Source organism: Dendrobates tinctorius, unplaced genomic scaffold (assembly GCF_039654945.1).
Source record: "Dendrobates tinctorius isolate UK_male_01 unplaced genomic scaffold, ASM3965494v1 ptg000090l, whole genome shotgun sequence".
NCBI classification, from domain to species: domain Eukaryota; kingdom Metazoa; phylum Chordata; class Amphibia; order Anura; family Dendrobatidae; genus Dendrobates; species Dendrobates tinctorius.
This window is the reverse complement of record NW_027361758.1, coordinates 3,193,977-3,216,077: the sequence shown is the minus strand read 5'-3', so window position 1 is coordinate 3,216,077 and position 22,101 is coordinate 3,193,977.

Genomic DNA, 22,101 nt, shown 5'->3' with positions numbered 1-22,101 from the left:
ATTATTTCCCTCTACTCCTCTTTGGTCAGACCTCATCTGGAATATTGTGTCCAGTTTTGGGCACCGCATTTTAAAAAAGACATCAACAACTGGAGCAAGTTCAGAAAAGAGCGACCAGAATGGTGACCGGTCTGCAAACCCTGTCTTATGAGGAAAGGTTGCAGGATTTGGGAATGTTTAGTTTGCAAAAGAGAAGACTGAGAGGAGACTTAATAGCTGTCTACAAATATCTAAAGGGCTGTCACATTGTAGAAGGATCAACTTTATTCTCATTTGCACAAGGAAAGACTAGAAGCAATGGGATGAAACTGAATGGGAGGAGACACAGATTAGATATTAGAAAAAACTTTTTGACAGTTGGAGTGATCAATGAGTGGAACAGGCTGCCACGAGAAGTGGTGAGTTCTCCTTCAATGGAAGTCTTCAAACAGAGGCTGGACAGACATCTGACTGGGATGATTTAGCGAATCCTGCTTTGAGCAGGGGGTTGGACCAGATGGCCCAGGAGGTCCCTTCCAACTCTACGATTCTATGATTCTATGATTCAATTGCCCCTCATAGAATATAATAAATATAATATAAATATAATACAACCCCCCATAGATTATAATGTAGCCCCCATAGAATACAATACAGCCCACCTCCCCATAGAATATAATGTAGCCCCATCAAAGAGTATTATGCAATCCTCCACTCCTCCCTCATAGAATATAATACAGCCCCCCATAGAATATAATGTATCCCCCACATAGAATATAATACAGCCCACCTTCCCATAGAATATAATGTAGCCCCAAAGAGTAGGATGCAATTCTCCCTCATAGAATATGATACTATAATATAGCCCCCCCATAGAATATAATGTAGCCCCCACATAGAATATAATACAGCCCACCTTCCCATAGAATATAATGTAGCCCCATCAAAGAGTATGATGCAATCCTCCCTCATAGAATATAATACAGCCCCCCATAGAAAATAATACAGCTCACCTCCCTATAGAATATAATGTAGCCCCATCAAAGAGTATGATGCAATCCTCCTTCATAGAATATAATGTAGCCCCCCCCCCCCGAGAATGCTCCCACAGTCCAGTTCTCACGCACTGATATATTTAAAAGAAAAAAATACACAATCCTCACCTCTCCTTGTGCCCTGCGCTGCCCCCGGCTCGGATCCAGTCTCAGTGGCTGCACTGCCCGGCACACAGTGGGTGCGCGATGAAGTGACATCATCGCACACCTGCAGTGTCAGAGGCAGAGGGGAATGATGGGAGAGGAAGTGTCATCTGACGCTTTCTCTTCCATCATTGCTTTGAGCTGTATTGTATAGCTGAATGCGGCGTGGGGGGAGTCGGCACTGGCGGCAGGCGACCCTCCAGAATCACGGGCCCCATAGTGGCTGCGTGATGTGCCCCTAATAGCGGCATGCCACTGGCTGAGGGAGCGGGGGTCCTAGCAGCTGCCTGGTCTGCCTGCTGCTAGCGCCAGCCCTGCGTAGCCTTATTCAGTATTACAAGATCTTTTTCTATTAATTCCCGGAATTGATCCTACATAGGAGAGTGGGGTTACAGTTGATAAAACTATGGATTGTTGAGAAACTAGTAGCGTAGAGCTCCTCAGAGAGGCTCATTCTTGTAATCTTATGTCTCAAACATCATTAATGCACTTCCAATCCATCTTTGTTCAGACCTTAGGAGGTGCCATTTACTTGTCAGGTTTCTAGCAAATTTATTTAATGAATACATCAAGTCTATCAGTGGGGGAAATCATAAGCCTTTGGCTATGTGCCCACAATCCGGAAGTACAGTGGGTACGGAAAGTATTCAGATTCCTTTAAATTTTTCACTATTTCATTGCAGTCTTTTGGTAAATTCAAAAAAGTTCATTTTTTCTCATTAATGTACACTCTGCACCCCATCTTGACTAAAAAAACAGAAATGTATACATTTTTGAAAATTTATTAAAAATGAAAACTGAAATATCACATGGTCATAAGTATTCAGACACTTTGCTCAGTATTGAGTAGAAGCACCCTTTAGACCTCGTACAGCCATGAGTCTTCTTGGGAATGATGCATCAAGTTTTTCACACCTGGATTTGGGGATCCTCTGCCATTCTTCCTTGCAGATCCTCTCCAGTTCCGTCAGGTTGGACGGTGAATGTAGACGGACAGCCATTTTCAGGTCCCTCCAGAGATGCTCAATTGGGTTTAGGTCAGGGCTCTGGCTGGGCCAGTCAAGAATGGTCACAGAGTTATTCTGAAGCCACTCCTTTGTTTTAGCTGTGTGCTTAGGGGCATTGTCTTGTTGGAAGTTGAACCTTCGGCCAAGTCTGAGGTCCAGAGCACTCTGGAAGAGTTTTTCATCAAGGATATCTCTGTACTTGGCCGCATTCATGTTTCCTTCAATGCCAACCAGTCGTCCTGTCCCTGCTGCTGAAAAACACCCCATAGCATGATGCTGCCATCACCATGTTTCACTGTTGGGATTGTATTGGGCAGGTGATGAGCAGTGCATGGTTTCCTCCACACATACCGCTTAGAATTATCACCAAAAAGTTCTATCTTCGTCTCATCAGACCAGAGAATCTTATTTCTCATAGTCTGGGAGTCCTTCATGTGTTTTTTAGCAAATTCTATGTGGGCTTTCATATGTCTGGCTCTGAGGAGAGGCTTCTGTCGGGCCACTCTGCCATAAAGGCCCGAATGGGGGAGAGCTGCAGTGATAGTTGACTTTGTGCAACTTTCTCCTATCTCCCTACTGCATCTGTGGAGCTCTGCCACAGTGATCTTGGGGTTCTTCTTTACCTCTCTCACAAGGCTCTTCTCCCACGATTGCTCAGTTTGGCTGGACAGCAAGGTCTAGGAAGACTTCTGGTGGTCCAAAACTTCTTCCATTTAAGGATTATGGAGGCCACTGTGCTCTTAGGAACCTACAGTACTGCAGAAATTCTTTTGTAGCCATGGCCAGATCTGTGCCTTGCCACCAGAGGGCGCCCGCACCCCATCTCCAGCACAGGCCGCAAGCTGTGGTATTTCCTGCTGGCTGTGACTGCACGGAGGTGGGTGGGCAGCAGCGGCAGGATCTGGCACGTGTAGTCAGGCGGCGGGTCCTGGCGGCGGCGGCAGGGGGGTCCGGCGTGGGTGGTGGGTGTCCCGCTGGTGGTGTTGCGGAAGCGCCTGGTATTACCAGCGGGTGCCGTATTGGAATACCCATATATGTATATATATGTGTGTGTGTATGTGTCACAGACATCTATATATCTATGTATGCTATGTGTATATAGCTATTCTATGTGTATATATCTAAATGCGTTTTGCTCCAGCTTCTTTCCTGCCAAAAAATCAGGTTTTGCTGCAAAAAAAAGCTGCAAAAAAAAGCTGCAAAAATGTCCAGTGTGAATATACCCTTATTCTTCAGGTCAGTATGATTACAGCGTTACCACATTTATATATTTTTTTTATGTTTCGGCACTTTTATACAATAAAAACTTTTATTGAAGAAATAATTATTTTTGCATCCTTTTATTCTGAGAACTTAAACTTTTTTATTTTTCAGCTGATGGAGCTGTATCATGGCTTGCTTTTTGTGGGACAAGATGACGTTCCCAGTGTTGCCATGTTTATTTATATTCATCTTTTTGATCGTATTTTATTCCACTTTTGGTGGATGATGATAAAGCATTGCTGTTTGCCTTGTTTTTTTTCCATGTTCACTAAAGGGGTTAACTAGTGGGACAGTTTTATAGGTAGGGGTTGTCACGGATGCGGTGATACCAAATATGTGTACTTTTATTGTTTATATTTTTTTTATTAAAATATTTATTTATGGGTATAATATATATATTTAAAAAAAAATAATATTATATTTTAACTTAACTTGTTTACTTTGCCCCCCTATGGGACTTTCATTTTTTGCAGGCTGATCGCTTGCATAGAATGGGGATGCAGGAGTATCCCTATGGTATGCAAGCTGTCAGCGCTGCACTGACAGACAATCTTCCGTCATTATGCTGTGAACATGATCAAGCAACTTTGCTAGCTCTGGTGACCCTGATGTCATCATGACGACATTGGGTCACCATGGCAACAATTGGGACCCCATATTGTGTTGCAGAGTCAGCGATGCAAGGGAAGAGAGGCTTTCTTCGATTGCAGCATTTAGAAGGTTAATGTGCAGGGAGCAGTGCGGGACTGCTCCTGTCACTGAATGCCGGATGTCAGCTGTGAAAATCAGCTGACACTTGGCTGCAATCGTGCAGGCACACAGCGTCTGTTCGCACAAAATCACCTGGACGTATGCATATGTCCAAGTTCGTTAAATACCAGGCATCTAAGGTCGGAAAGGGGTTAACTGAAAAAAATCACTCCTGATCATTCCCCTCACTTACCCATTTATTAACCTAAAAATAAAAAATCTAATTAATCCTCCCTCACCTGTCCACCGTATATTCATAATAAGGAGGTCCCACGACGATCCCCAACTCTGCTACATCCAGTGTATAGAGCTCCATTCAAAAAAATGCGGCTCCATACACTGGAGCAGCAGCAACTGTCAGGTGTCATGTTGTGCTCCGCGAGACCCAGCTGCTGTGCATTGAGTAAGATTACCTCAGTTCACAGTGGACGGTTCTCATGAGGGCCGCTGTGAACTGAGATCAGCCTGCAGCTGTCTGTTTATCCTTTGCTGGTTATTAAAAGTAGGGGAGACCCCATGTCATTTTTTTTGAGTTTCCCTATTTGATGACCAGTAAAGGCTAAACAGACAGTTGTGAGCTAACATTAATAGGCTGGGAACCTTTATGGATATTGGTCATTTCCCATAATAACACAAGCCTCCAGCTGTCTGCTTTCCCTCGGCTAGTTATTTAAAATATGGGCGGACCCCATGTCATTTTAACTATTAACAAGTACAGTAAAATACACACCCAAGGTAATCTAAGGTGATCTTAGTTCACAGCCTCCAGGTGTTCCAGCAGCTGAAAACTCCAGTAATCTTAAAGTCTCCCTTAGGCTATGTGCCCACTTATGCAGAAAATTTCTGCTTCAAAACCGGACTCCTTTTTGCAGAAAAAATGCGCGTTTTTGATGCGCTTTTTTTCCCGCACGTTTTCTGACTCATAGAAAATAGCAAAAACGTGGACTTTTCCATAAAATTAATGAGCATGCTGCGTTTTTTACCGCTAAGCGTTTTTTTGCACGGGAAAAAAACGCATCAATGTGCACAAAAAGTGCAGAATTCATTTAAAATGAATGGGATGCTTCTTCTATGCGTTTTTGAAGCGTTTTGACTGGGACAAACGCTTCAAAAACTCTTACGTGGGCACACAGCCTTAAGGTTTTCACAGCACTGGGTCTCATGGTAGCTCGATTGCCAGACAGATGAGTGCCGAGTTCCAGACTCAAGAACATTCATTAGTCTGGCACTGGTGCTGCACAGCATGAGGACCAGCTGCTATGAACTCAGGCCGGCTCACACAGAGGTTACCGCAAGAACCGCCGCCTGTGACCTGCGGTAACCTTAAGTACGCCACCGCTCGTCACTGCAGCAGCCGGATTCTCAAGCTAAATTCACTGTGCGCCAGACGCTATGGTGAAGGGTCACTTTCCTGATGTCAACGCTCACCACAGCATCTGGATGTAGCAGAGTCGAGACTCATCGTGGTACCTGATAATTATGGATTATCGTTGGACAGATGAGGATTACTTAGATTTTTTTTATTTTTAATTTTATCTTAATAAATGAGTAAAAGAGGGTAATTGTCAGGTAGAGTTTTGTTCAATTGATGGACTTTTCCCTGCGTGTAACTTTATTACTTTTGACTATGGGGTTAGTAATTGGGTGAATGATAGACACGTCTCCATTACTTATTCCTGGGCTTGATGTCAGCTGAAATTATAAAGCTGACATCAACCCCAAAACTATTACCTTGCTTGCTAATGCACCAGAGCAAGTGGGAAGAGCCAGGCAAAGCGCCAGAATTGGTGCATCTAATGGATAAGCCTTTTTGTGGTGGCTGCGTGCTGCTATTTTTAGGCTGGGGGGACAAATATGCATGGGCCTTCCCAGCTTGAGGATACCAGCCCTCAGCTTTCTGCTTTAGCTTGGCTGGTTATCAAAACAGGGGGGACCCCAGTTTCTTAAAATGATTTATTTAAATAATTTAAAAAAAAAACAGCATGGGGTCCCCTCTATTTTAACCAGCCAAAATAAGCAAGACAGCTGGTTATGGTAATGTATTTATACACTGCTTGTGGTTCTGATAATGTATTTATATACTGTTGATGCTTCTGGTGATGTATTCCTGTACACATATAACAATCTATAACTTGTCAGATGTGATACATGTCTAGATTTATAAAATATTGAGTCATCTGTCAGGTTAAGGGTTACTACATATGTATTTATGTTAGGAGCATTAACAATAAAATTAAGCACTAGCACTGTAGCATGCCAAATCTTAACAGCTTGTAATATGTTCATTGTTAGGACTGTGCTTTGCTTGCCTATTCCAGTGGTCATGAGAATGCCATTCATATGCAATTTTTATACTTACGGTCACGTGCCATCTTCTCTTTCTGCTTCTCTCAATGAAGCAGACGCAATAGTTTTTCACGGAAAATTGAGAGACTTAAGAAAAGCAGCTATTAGTTACTTGACTGTGAGGGTGTAGTCCGACTGCTGTATAAATCGGAACGAGATCGGAATGCAGTGCAGACTGGACGGCGGTTTTCCAGTCACAGCTTCATGTACTTATATGCAGCTGTCACACTCGGGTCAGTAGTGCTGTCAGCCAGTATGTGCACTGCATTCCAATCCTGGAATTTATACAACCGTTTCTGACTGTGCAAAATTGCTTATGAGCGGACACACCAAACTGAATTTTTGTCGCATGTGCAAGAAAACCTAGATTTGGTGGTTTTAGGTGCCAGGACAGCAGAAAAAAAAAAAAAAAATGTACCCCATCAAGGAATTTACACCCCTTAGGAAATTCATCTGTAATAAACAATGAGTGTATATTACATACTGAAAACTGCAAATACATTATTTTAATTGCCCAATACATTGTGCCCAGGGTGAGATTTTAGAAACATGCACCCTGAAGCTAGTAGAAACCAACTGTGATTTGAGCACACTGCAAGTCTTAGAGGCAGGGCTGTAGTGTCGGAGTCGGTGTCCATTTTGCTGGAGTCGGTATAAAATGGACCGACTCTGAAAATATATAATAAATTAGATACAGTATTTAAATGCAGTATGTGCTGAAAACTTTTTCATAAGAATTTGGGAAAGCTATGAAATGTCCTATAAATGTCTGTTCATACCTGATCTAAGGATCTCTGCTTTTAGCTAATATGAATCTGTGCTGCACTTTATGTACATGCTCAGTAGTAAAGCTCCTCCTCTAGCATTGATAAGGAATGCCTGAACTCATCTCAAGAACTGCTAGCTTGTACAGGAAACAGGATTAAGGCAAGTACTTCTTAAAGCATATCTAAACTTTCAATACATAAATCAATAGTCCAGTGTATGTTTTCTCTGTATGCTTCTTGTTTTACTTTGCTTTTTCTCTGAGCTCATGTTTGGAGAGGTTAGTTGATAATGATGCTCTTCGTGTTATTAGCAGGGATTACAATACACCTAATTTTTTATAGGACAAAATTAATTTGGGAGCAAATTTATATGATTACAAAATGCCTAAGAAGCTTCCTATGAAGTCAGCTGTATTTGCGCATTTAACATTAACTGAAGATAAAAAATAGTGCGTCAGCGTATGACAGATAAAAACAAATGCTGTGAGCTCAAAATCAGTGCATACTCAGGCAGTGATAAAAATGCTCTTATGAGAGTTTCCAATCTAAAAAGGCATTTACAACACTTACACCCAGAAGTTCTCAAAGCTGTGACTGAGAAAGATCACAGCGACACCAAGAAACCCGTGCACAGCATTTTCCACCATACAAAGGGGGAGGAAAGACAGTATCAAACATGACAAAATAACTGTAACAATGACAGATGTGTTTAAAAGACAGCTCATAGATCTTGTTGTGAAAGACAGTGTACCATTATCATTATTTGCATTTACAGCTCTTGGTGGAGAAATGGCCTGCAAACTTGGTATTTCTCTGGAAAGAGAAAGTATTAGAAAATAACTGATTGACTAAGCCCTTAACCAAAAGACTCTCAACAGATGCTTTATACTTCTTAAAATGGATACCTGCACACATCACAGAGTGAACTATTTTGCTATCAATGTTCGGTTTGTGACAAGAAAATTGTTACCAAGACACTGGCAGTAAAATATACTAAAGCTTATCACAGCAGCCAGTTTCTCCAGGCCTTAGTGGAAAAAGTTCTGCAAGAACATAAGCTAAAAAAAAGCTGGTTCTTGCTATTGTAACTAACAATGCTGCAAACATGATAAGTACAATTAAACTGATGAATGAGGATAATGATCAGCAGCTAGAAGAAAACTTCAGTACCGTATTTTTCGCTTTATAAGACGCACTTTTGTTCCCCCAAATTTTGGGGGAAAGTAGGGGGTGCGTCTTATAATCCGAATATACGGGGGAGGGGGTGTATATATATATATGTACTGCAGGGTCCAGGGGAGGTGGGGGCAGCTTTGGAGCGGTGCTGTGAGCTGGTAAAAGCTGCCGAAGGGAGCCTTTGATCTCCTGCTCCCGCTCATATAATATGCACTGCCGCTGTCCATCACCATGGTGCTGAAACCGCACCACAGTGACTGACTGGGGGAGCGGTGCATATTATAGCTGCCTGCGCCCTCCTTTGATCGCACATGATCCCCTGTGTTAGATATCGCCCCCATGCTGCTGCCCATAGTAAAATAAAAAACTCTTTCCTTACCTCCTCCAGCGCTGATCTCCCGATGTCTCTGCTGCTGCTGTCATCAGCACTCTGCTGTGCTGATCACATGACCGGCTCTGAGAACCAGGAAGTGGAGGAGGAGCTCAACCACACTGAGGGAGACACGAGGAGGGACAGCGCTGAGAAGGTAAGGAAAGAGTTTATTTTACTAAAAGCAGCAGCATGGAGGCGATATCTAACACAGGGTGATGTGTGCCAGCCACAGGGGGGCCAGTGTGCCAGCCACAGGGTGATGTGTGCCAGCCACAGGGGGGCCAGTGTGCCAGCCACAGGGTGATGTGTGCCAGCCACTGGGGGCCGTGTGCCAGCCACAGGGTGATGTGTGCCAGCCACAGGGGGCCAGTGTGCCAGCCACAGGGTGATGTGTGCCAGCCACAGGGGGCCAGTGTGCCAGCCACAGGGTGATGTGTGCCAGCCACAGGGGGCCAGTGTGCCAGCCACAGGGTGATGTGTGCCAGCCACAGGGGGCCCGTGTGCCAGCACAAGGGGGCTATATTCAATATAAGATGGCCATATCCAGATTAAGGGGGCTAATTTTAGGGTGGGGGGGCTATGAGGGACATATACCCTATATGATTTGTTAGACGGACACTGGCATTATAAGACGGACCCCATTTATTAAAAAATTCTCTATTCCTTCACCACATTTGGGGGTGCGTCTTATAATCAGGTGCGTCTTATAAAGCGAAAAATACGGTATATTTAATATGGAAGGTCAATGTCCTGTAACTGAGGAACAAAAAGATACTGTTACAGAAGAACAGCAAAATGATTCTTTACAATTAGATGATCTTGTTGAAGCTGCTTCACACCTCTTTCCTATTCATCACATGCGCTGTGTTGTGCACACGCTGCAGCTGGCAATAAGAGACAGTCCATAAGAGGGACATGCTGAAACTCTGAATAGTGAAGTGAAGAAATTGGTTATTGCTGACAGAACCTCTAAAGGTTATTTCATCTTGAAGAGATGGAAAAGGGGCAATTGTGGATCCAACCACTCGGTGGGGCAGAACCTATTTAATGATTGAGAAATTGCTTGAGCTGAAACCCTTTCTTGTAGATGTGGCCAACCCTCAGGTAACACTACTTGAAGTTCAGTGGACACAGGTGGCTGAATTGAAGGAATTGCTACATCAACCATTTACAGTGACTAAAAAATTAGAAGCTGAGGATTTAACTCCTGGCATTTTTAAAAAGGTGTGGAAGAACATGCCAAAGAGGATGTTTAATCGCAGATGGAATCACTGCTTCAGTGAAACAGAGACCCTGCTATTAGAAAACACAATTCTTCTGGCAGCTGTTTATGTGGATCCAAGTCATCGTATATTGCAGGATGATCAACAGCTTACTAAAGGAAAAGAAACTAACTCAGGTAGCACTTAGGATAAGTGTGCTACAGGACGGCCAAGAGTAAGAGGACTTGAGTCCTGCCAGTGCTACTGCTACCATATTGTCAGCCTCATCAGATGAGTTTAATTTTGAAAAGAATCTGAACGACATTGAGCAGGCAAAGCGTTGTTGTAGGGAAAAAGATTCCACTCCCATAGCAAACAAGATGGACCATGTTTGAGCAAAATTTTTCACTTGCTCTCGAAGTAGAAGAGTTTAATCGTTCATCAAAACTGACTGCAAGAGGCAATTTTATAGTCTGAAATTGAAAAATTGCCCATGTGGTTACGGCTTTGCCACCAACCCAATTTAGTGTAGAGAGGTTGTTCTCTAACCTTAAAATGATTAATCAGATTTGAGGTCATCTATGAAGGGAGAATCTGATGGAGGCGATACTATTTCTCAAAACAGATTCATAGACTGCACAAATGTTATTCAGTATGTTTTTGTTGAAAATGGTTTTCCCCACTTACTGCATAGTGTATTGCATATTTACAATTTATTGAATTTTTGTGTTCAAAAGCTGTATTCCAATAAATATATTTTTTGTTCTATCTAAATAGAATTATTGCATCATAATGGTGATTAAAAACCTGATGTTGGGGCGTGGCTTCGGTGTCTATGAGGAAGCACACTTGAAGAGGGAGCTCCAGGGAAAATCCCTAAAAAGCGGCAAAAACGCATTTTTCTGGAGGCATCCTGCCCGCAAACCTTCCTTAACGGACCCCCCACTGCACCAAGAATACCCCCATCCTATATTTTCCAAAGAATTTTTTTTTTTTTTTGTGCATGGGGCTGAGGACTAATATCACCAACCGGAGCCTGCGGGACCTACTGACTCAGGGAAGCTTAAGAACCCTGTACCTGGGCTTATCTTCTGCCCACAATTGCTCCCTATAACCAAGGATCCCACAAAAATCCTACAACATAGACCCCCGGACATTTTGCTGCAGTTGTGGCATTCCTGGCTGACACCAGAGAATAGAGGCACAGCGCCATCGTGCTCTATATATAGCATGAAACGCCGCATTCTCCTCTCCATCGGTGTCTGAGGGGACCCCCCGGAGATTCCAAAACTCAATAAGATCCCCCAAGTTCCTTCATTGAAGCAGGACCTGGACCTCTACAACCCTGCCTGCAAGGTAATAGCACCGCTGAAGCGCCATTAAAACATACTTGGAGACCTGCTATCTGATTAGTACAGGTCTCCAAACATAGCAAAGGAAAATACGAAGACTCTGAGTCCCACAAAGATAAAGGTCCACCAAGTCTACTCCCTCCTCTACATTCAGCCAGCTCAGGTCAATCGGGCCATGATGACCTAATAAAAAAATTCTCTCGCATGTTGGATGAGAGATTTGAATCCCATCGTAGGGAAGTGAGATCAGACATGGAGTCCTACTTCCAAAAATACTGCGAGAAAATCGACAGTATAGACAGACAACTGACAAAACATGAGGAGAGGATCAATAGACTCGAGCACAGGTCAACTATTTCCTTTGAGGAAGTGGACAGACTCACCTCAGAGATGAAGCACCTGCGTACTAAGATGGCGGATCTTGAGGACCGGAGCAGGCGAAATAATTTGAAGGTCAGAGGTATCCCGGAAGATGTACCTCAAGAACAACTCTCGGCGCACCTCAAAGCTATCTTTAAATCAGCCCTGCCAGACCTGTCTGACTTGGACCTGACGATAGATAGAATTCACCGTCTACCCAAACCCAACAAGATCCCGGCGGAATTGCCCAGAGATACCATTCTTAAAGTGCATTTTTTCAAAACTAAGGAACGGATCCTTAACTACTTAAAAGATAGAAAAACTTTTCCGGAACCACACGGAGCTCTAAAAGTATTCCCCGACTTTTCCAAAGAGACTTTGGAAGGCCGAAGAGAGTTCAGACCAGTGACTATGGCCCTCCGCGACAAGAGAGTCGACTACAAATGGGGATTTCCTCTACGACTGCTGATCTCACATCGGGGCAGGAATATACCAGTCTATACCGTCGAAGATGGAATGGACTTTGTTAGGTCACTTGACAGAGACTGACCAGGCATCCGCTGGAAAAATGTCTTCTAATTAATAGAAGCCTCCGCTTCTCTGCAACCTAGGATTTTCCCATTTTCCCGTCCACTTTCACTAACCCCCTCTTACTTTTCAGGTAGCTCTACGGACCTACTTGTGTCTATTTTACAGTTGACATATTTGTTGTTGTCTATTCTTTATATTCTATATTTTAGGTTCTAATTTTACAGGATCCAGAGTTCTCTCATTGGATTCTTCAATCAAAATCCCGTCATTGCTCCTGCAACACTCGTAGTTGGTATACTTATTACTGTTAATTACAATATTCAGTGCAATTTTTGCTTTTTAGGTTCAAGACTTGTAAGTTCTCTAGATCTTATCTTGTTATCCGGGTCAAATTTCCTTTACAGGTTCCAGTTATCTAACGGTTAAAATGACTTTTAAAATTGTGTCCTACAACGTGAGAGGACTAAATAGCCCCCAAAAGAGGCACGCTTTGTGGAGAGAATTAATCAAATCACAAGCGGACATCGCCTGTATTCAGGAGACTAAATTTTTGACAGGAAACCACCCCTACTTTCAACATCGCAGCTTCCCCCATATTTTTGAGGCCTGCAATTCTAGCAAACGAGCTGGAGTGGTTACCCTAGTCAAAAATACGGTTCCATTTGAGGTAATTGAAGATTTTGGTGATGCTAAAGGCAGGTATCACATCTTAATCTGCATTATTAACGGACAAACTAGCACTTTGGTTAACATATATGCACCGAATAGACACCAGGCCAGATTCTTGACGAAAGTGATGAAAAAGGTAACCGAGGTGAGAAAAGGGACTCTCATACTTCTGGGCGACTTTAACACCACTCCAGATAGGACTATTGATTCCACTTCAGATTCCCGACCGGCCTCGAACGATCTGAATTGGTGGCTGGATAAGAATGAACTTTACGACACATTTCGATGTCTAAATTGATCCTCCAGAGAATACACACATTTTTCATCTGTCCACCAATCGGCCTCCAGGATTGATTTAATCTTATCCGACATCTTTTCCCTTAAAAAATTTAAAAAGGTCAGTATTGGAGATAGGACTATATCCGATCACTCCCCAGTCATTGGCGAATTCCTCTTTGGGCCGCCATTAAGAAACACCAGAATGTGGAAATGTAACTCTAACATCATACACGATCCCATCCATAAAGCAACAATCCAAAAAGCCATAGACGATTTTTTCCTTGAAAATACCCCGGAGGCTACCAATCCATCTAACAACTGGTGCGCCCATAAGGCCGTCATCAGGGGTATTTTAATCAATATTTCCTCCAAGATCAAAAGAGAAAATAGGGAAAAATTGGATAAACTTCACAAGTCCATACGTGAACAGGAGAAATACATATTAGACCACCCCTCATGTCCCTCTAATAAACAGGCAGAATTGGCAAAATTAAGACAAGACCTACGCAATTTACTTTATTCACCCTATGAAGCAGCCCTTAATTCCTCGAAGTATAAATTCTATTCCGCTTTAAACAAACCCACACGGTATATGGCAAATAAAATTAAAAGACTAAGGATCCACAACAGAATTAGTAAAATTTCATCCATGGAAGGCGATAAAATTCTTCACCATCCCCAGGATATAGTTAATGAGTTTTCCAAATATTATAGCAAACTTTATAATTTGAACACGGATCCCCTATCACCACCCCCAAAAGAACAGGACATCAAATCATACCTGACAAACATTAAACTACCATCTTTAACCAACGACGATATAGAATCTTTGTCTGCTCCATTCACTACTCAGGAAGTCGAAGACACGATTAAACACCTCGATCTTCATAAGTCACCTGGGCCGGACGGCTATAATAATACATACTACAAAATCTTCAGTAAATCCCTTTCCCCACAGTTAACGAAACTCTTCAACCATGCCTCCGCAATAGGTTCCTTTCCGCCTGAGATGCTGGAGGCCTCCATTACCCTAATTCCCAAACAATCTGGTGACCCCCTATCTCCAAGTAACTACAGACCAATTTCCTTGCTCAATACAGACACAAAATTATTTTCAAAAATCCTAGCAAACAGGTTGAGTTATATACTTCCCAATTTGGTGGCGAACGACCAAATGGGTTTCGTAAAAGGCAGGCAACCAGCCGATGCTACAAGGAGAATACTGGACTCAACAGTTTTCATATCACTTGACGCCGAGAAGGCATTCGACCGCATCGACTGGTGTTTCCTGAAACATACCTTAATTAAATTTGGGTTCAACAACAATCTCCTTAAAACATTCATGGCACTATACAAAAACCCCACAGCTAAAGTTAACTGCAATAATCACATCTCAGATACATTCGCTATCAATAACGGCACAAGACAAGGATGCCCCCTCTCACCACTATTATTCAACTTAGCGTTAGAACCATTAGTGGAGTCCATAAGACAAAACTCAAAAATAACTGGCCTCTCTACCAACAACCGCCAACATAAACTCAGCCTGTTTGCGGACGACATAATCCTGACCCTTACAAACCCTGTATCATCAACTATGGAAACCCTCAAGGAACTAGAAACCTTTTCAGCTCTTTCAAATTTTAAAACCAATAACTCAAAATCCAACATACTACCTATCCATGTCAATCCCGAAGAAACTACTCGCCTAAAATCTTTTATTTCATTTAATTGGTGCAGGAAGGAACTACCGTATCTAGGTATTATAATCAATAAAGATTTAAACAAAACTGTTATTTCAAACATGAAAAAGTTGTCGGACTCGATTCAGAAGGACAGCAATACCTTCAGAGATAGAGACCTGACCTGGTGGGGGAGGAACCTAGCGGTGAAATTGTTTACATTACCTAAAATTCTGTATATTCTCAGATGCATACCACTTCCTATCACCACGGCATGCCTAACGGCCATTCAGTTGCGAATAAACAATATTATTTGGAACCACAAAAAACCAAGAACTGACACCAGAACATTATTCAAAAAGAAACTTCATGGTGGATTTAGTCTTCCGAATATCTCCGCTCATTATTATACTTTGTTAATTAAACAGAGTATACATTGGTTATCAGACACGAGTGTTCCCGCATGGCATGACCTGGAGGTAGACATCAACAAAGGTAATCATCTCAAATCTCTGGTTTTCAAAGCCATTTCTAATCTGACTACAAATAACCACACTCACCCGATATTTCAGGCAATTTCCTTGGCCTGGTGTAAAATCTCTAGATTAGATGGCCGTAGCCAAAAAATATCCACGCTGTATAGACTACCTTTAACCCATGTCTATACATTCTTGGGAAAAACTACACCCCCTCACTGGGCTGACTTCAAAATAAATACAATAGGTGACATCTTCAATGGCCCCAACTACTTGAGTTTCAGTTTAATAAAGAATAACTTCAAAGTGCCTTCTTCTTTCTTCCATGAATATTTGTTACTAAGGGAACATATCAAATTATTCTTAAGTAATAAACCTAGATTTACAGAGGCGTCTCTAAAAATTTTGGTTAACCTGCATCACCAAATCTTCTGGGGACATAAATTTATTTATGATTGCTTCAACAAAGACTTGTCTCTTACAAAAAGCGCCCATATGCTCACTTGGGAGAAATCTCTCAACCTCACTACCTCTGCAGATGAATGGGAGGAAACATTTTCATTATCCAACCGGTCTACGATATCTATGCCTCTCCTGGAATCACACTTCAAGGTATACACCAGATGGTACTATACACCATCTAGACTAGCTCACATAGATGTCTCCAACTCCCCACTTTGTTGGAGAAAATGCGGCTGTAAGGGGGATCTATTACACATTTTCTGGAGCTGCCCTACTGTTGTTACCTTTTGGTCAGAAATTTCCTCTATAATTACCAAACTCTCTGATTCACCATTTACCTTCACACCACAATTGGCCCTGCTCTCTCTGAATACCTCTGCCTTAGATAATTCTCTTCAACGAATTGTTATACATATTTGTATGGTCGCCAAAAATGCTATCGCCTTTCACTGGAAAAGTCATACTTTACCTGATGTTGACTTCATTGTCAAACTAATTACACAACACAGAGACCTCGAACTTAAGTTCGCTCTGTCCAACAATAGTTTCGGCCAATTCTACAGAAAGTGGCACAAATGGGATCAATCTTTCCCTCCATCACTTACCTGATTAGCCTTTATATTTAATTATTCTTGGCCTCTGTATTATCTTATATTGGTCTTTATAATGTTAAGGTCAAAGTCATGTTCTATCATAGCACTGTTTGCTTCTATTCTGTATACCATAGTTTGTTGTTTACAATGCTATTTTTTCAAGGGCTGCGTCCCTTGCTTTACTTGGGTCAAATTGTTGCTGCTTTGCAAATTTACGTTTGTTGTTATGTTTACTGCCCTACCCTTACATCAACTCCCTCCCCCCCCCTCTATACCCTTGTTAAAAAAAAAAAATATTGGAAAAGAAAAAAAAAAAAAAAAAATGGGAATGGGATCATTCAGACATCATTTTTTCATGAATGTGTTCTACCTGTGTTTTTCACTGATACAACTTGTACCTATGATAGCCTATGGGGTTGTTCATATAAACTGGGTCGTTTTTTAGAATGAGTGGTGCACCTTAAAACATAAAGACATGTCCAAATTCTGATCCGAGTCACAGATCAGACTTGCCAATGCAAGTCTATGGGCCTGTGAAAAAAATCCATGAGCAGTCTGTGTGCTGTCCATTTTTAATACGTTTGACAGCAGAGGCCTGAGACATTGTCATCAGTAATTTTGTTTGCATACAAGAAAAACTGATGAAAAAACCTGTCACACATTGATGACACTCTGATCTAAAACCCAACCATTTTTGTGTATGAGAAAAACCACTGGATGCCTGAATGAGTCAGGAGGCTTCAGACACACTTCTGTTCTAACATTCTGTCGGATCCATTTAGGGTCGACAATGACTGTTAGGATTGCTACCTCCAATAGGTGGCACTAGAGTTCTAGTCCTCTTCCTCTCTGAAGAGACAATTTGCATAATTAGCATATTTCCCAGAGGAGCATTGCAGCTTTAAGTCTCCTCATCTCGACATGCTTAGCATGTCATTATAAAAAAACCAAAAAAAAAAAAACCTGATGTTACCATTTTACTACAGTAAATGTATCAGTTAAACATGAACCATGTATGAGGGAGTCGGAGTCAGAAAAATTGAGGAACTGGAGGTTTAGCTTACCGACTACACAACCTTACTCAGAGGTAAGGGGGGGATTTGGCTTTTGAAAGTGTGTATTTTACAGGATTGGCTCTTGGGTGCCTTGTTACTTTAAGTCTTATGTTACCCTTGGTGCATATGGGATGAAAGAGGGAGCTCCCTCAATCTATTAATTGTCTACGCCTTGCAGTCTCTATTGCCAGCAGCAGCTAATCTATTAAGTGATCCCAATCTGCACAAATGCAAAATGTTATTATTAATGGATTTGCAAACCAGCCTGAAGAAGGAGCCCCTGTGCTCTGAAAGCTTGCAAATATATTTTTGTTTGGTTAGCTAAGAAAGGTATCACTCTGAGAATACTTTTGTAATCTTTATGCATAAAAGAATTTACATTGATTTTCCTGGCTAACATGGCATCACAATATCATTTATTATTGTACATCATTACATTAGGAGGAAAGACTAATCCAGAATCGAAATAGGAAATGTTCTTTACAGCCAAGAGTAGTCAGACTGTGGAAGGCTCTAAAGGGCATGTCACACTAAGAGATATCGCTAGCAATATCGCTATAACTAGTGACGTTATAGCGATATTGCTAGCGATATCTCTGTGTCTGATACTTACCTACGACCGGCTCCCCCGCTGTTTATCGCTGATCGCGCGAGAACGTTCAGGACTGTTTCTCGTCGTCAGCTTCCTGCGGCGCTTCCTGCTGTGAGGACGAGCGACGCGTGGAGCCGGGCGGGAGGACGCTGGATCGCCTGGTGTGACAGGTAAGTAGCGATCCCCGTCCCCAGCGATGTCGCTAGTGAGATCTGCCTATGTGGCAGCTCACTAGCGACCACTTAGCGATGTACCAGCGATCCTGACCACGTCATATCGCTGGTCGGGATCGCTGGTACATCGCTAAGTGTGACAGTACCTTAACACAAGAGGTAGACACTAAAACTTTTAACTCCTTTACAACATACAGTATCTCTATATATAAAAATGAATGTGTGTGTGTGTGTGTGTGTGTATCACCAACCAATCACGAAGCATCTATCATTTCACCAGAGCTGTTCAAAAGAAACTGAGCTGTGATTGGTTGCTATGAGCAACAGTTTTCCCACTTGACAACACTTCAGAAGACTCTGACATGGTTGGAGAAATATAGCATCCCTGGGAACATAAGCTCCCAGCCATTGTCTGCCCCCAGAAAGGAGTAGAGAGCACATGACAAATGAATCCTCCACTCCCTGCCCATATACTCACCACTCATTCTCCATCCCGTAGGCACATCTTCCCTCTTAAAGGGATCATTGATATGGAAGAGCAAATCCATCCAGCGCTTTGGTTTTGACCCCAGGCCTCTCTTAAAGGGATCCCCGGTATGGAAGTTAGGACAGTTCTACTCAGCTCTGTGGTTTTGACCCGAGTCTCTTAAAGGGATCATTGGTATGGAATTTAGGGCAAATCCACTCTGCGCTTTGATACTGACCCCAGACCCTTCTTAAAGGGATTTCCAGTATGGAAGTCAGGGCAAATCCATCCAGCGCTTTAATTCTGACCCCAGGCCTCTCTTAAAGGGATCCCCGGTATGGAAGTCAGGGCAATTGCCTTCAAATGCTCTGGTACTGACCCCAGGCTCACTTAAAGGGATCTCCTGTATGGAAGTTAGGGCAAATCCCAGGGTTCTATTAAAGGGATAATTGGAATGCAAGTCAGGGCAAATCCACTCAGCGCTCTGGTTCTGATCTCAGGCTCTCTTAAAGGGATCCCTGGTATGGAAGTTAGGACAAATCCACTCAGTGCTCTGGTTCTGACCCAAGTCCCCTCTTAAAGGGATCCTCAGTACGGAAGTGAGGGAAAATTCACTCTGCACTTTGGTACTGACCCCAGGCCTCTCTCTCTGTTATGGAAGTTAGGGTAAATCCCTCGGCGCTCTGATCCTCACCCCAGGCTTCTATTAAAGGGATTATTTGAATGGAAGTCAGGGCAAATCCACTCAGCGCTCTGGTTCTGACGCCAGGTCTCTCTTAAAGGGATCCCCAGTAAGGAAGTTAGGACCATTCCACACAGCACTGTGGTTCTGACTCCAGGCTGATGGGATGATGTCGGATATTAGTAGTAGTCCAGTGGCTCTGGCTAACGGGATGATGTGGGATATTATGGGTAGTAGTCCGGTAGCTCTGGCTGATGGGATTATGTGGGATATTATAGTGAATGTGGCTATGCGGCGTGGGCGGGGCTCTACACTCAGCTATATATATATATATATATATATTAAATATAATTTGTTATAACTAACCGTAATTAGTTTATGCCCGGGCAGCGCCGGGCTCTTCAGCTAGGAGATTGTGACTTCTGCTGTACATAGCTGTACTATATTGCTAAGTATATCACAATCAATTGGATTATCACAGCTTCAAGTCTCCTAAGGGGACTAACAAATACAGAAAAAAAGTAAAAAAAAAAAAAAAAAAAAAAAACAAAGACAAAAAACAATGCTAAATTTCAAATCACCCCTTTTTAACCCACTGAAAATAAAACAATAACAAAAAAACTACACATTTGGAATCCCTGCTTTTAGATATGTCCTATCCATCAAAATATAAAATAAATTAATGTGATCAGTAAACTGTGTAAGTAGGAAAAAAAATCAAAAGTCCAGAATTACGTTTTTTTGTAGCGCAACATTGCAATAAAATGCAATAAAAGGCAATCAAAACATCGTAAGTACCCCAAAATGGTATCAATAAGAATGTCAGATCAGGGTGCAAAAAAATAAGCACACACATAGCCTGAAAAATGAAATTGCTACGGGGCTCTTGGAAAAAAGGTAGACATTGAAAAAAAATTTTTGCCTTACAAATTTCCCATTTTTTTCCCCACCACTTAAATAGAAAAAAAACCCTGTATGGTATCTGTATACTCATACAGACCTGGGGAATCATATTGCCAGGTCAATTTTACCACAGTGAATATAGTAAATTAAAAGAAAAAAAACAATTATGAAAATGCACTTTTTTTGCAATTTCACTGTATTTGGGAGGTTTTTGTTATGCTTTCCAGAACCCTATAGGGTAAAATCAATAGTGTAATTGAAAAGTACAACTTGTCTCACAAAAAACAAGCCCTCATACGCCTATATTGGCGAAAAAATAAAAAAAGTTACGGCTCTTGGAAGGGGAGGAAAAAATGAGATTTAACTTGATAGTGCTATATCTTTTTTCAATAATTTTTATTGGGTTTTAACATTTTTCACACAAAATAAGCAGACATTTACAATAAGGAGAAAATAAGTTTTTAAGGAAAAGGACATAGGAAAGTAAAACAGGGGAAGAAAACCCTTATAAAAGATAGGGAGAGATAAGCCAACCAATTTAAAACTAACCTGTATATAGTATCCTTCATATATTTTCTAGATTATATTAAAATGCTGTCATCATATTATGCTGTCTATATGTATAAACAAAGTCCGATCTATAATGATGCAAATTAAGTTAGGGATACTAATTATCGCACTATAAAAAATAAAAAAAAGAGTAAGAAAGAGAAAAAGACAGTGGTACAGAAGTTCCTTATTATAGCTTTGGTAGCACACTCTTGGCATGGTCAAGTTGTACCTACTCGACCCTGGTGGGGAATTTCTGGTTTACATTTCCATTAGACGGAAATATTTTTAATATTACTCGTTTCTAATAGGGTTCACTGTTCATGTTCCAGTTGTTATAAACCCTATTGTTGACCAAGTTGTAATCTTTGTTAGAATAGTTGTAATCCCAAGTAAACTTTCCAGTTATCTACCCAAGGGTTTCTATGTATTGTAATCCAGTATGCGTCGCTGTTAAAAGTTCCATTTTGCAATCCAGTCTTTTACCTGTATAGCATTTAATAATTTGTATTAATGAAGAACAAGATTGTAATCCAGATTATAACATGGGTAGAAGGTCTGACTGAGATAGGATGAATTTATATGGTAATTATTGTAGGAAGACAGCAAGAAGAGATAGAACATTTATAATCCACTTACATATCGACATTGAATTCTCTCTCTGATATATGGTGGATATTAAGACTGTGAAGGAGATCAGGTCCCTCTCCTCAGGAGTTGTAATGGAGAAAATTCTGTTTCCGTGGTAAATCTGAAGGATTGTAGAATATAGCCACTGGTTTCTAATTCCAGCATGTAAAAGTTCTTTTGTGGAGTTCTGGAATTTGAGCTGTATGGGGCCAAAAGTTTTGTAGAGTCTCTCGTTTCTAGTTTGAAAGGATAAAATGATGTCTCTTGGTGTATCTTTTGACAGATGCTGGAGTTCTGGCATTGAGCACAGTCTTGACCTGCAGATTAAGCACATGTCTTCTGGTGACAGGTTCTCCTTAAGTTGAGGCACTATTCGTTGTATAAACTCTACGCCAAACTCCGTCTAGAGGGTTCAGTTAGACATCAGTTTTTAAAGTATGAGATCAATCCATGTGTTTTTAACGAATAGAAGTACCTATTCTAGTATATGTGGCTGTTCTCATGTCTGTGGGTTGAATCATCTTGCACCAAAATGGGGAGACATGTCAATTATCAAACTCACCAGTGGAAAACTATCAGCCCGTG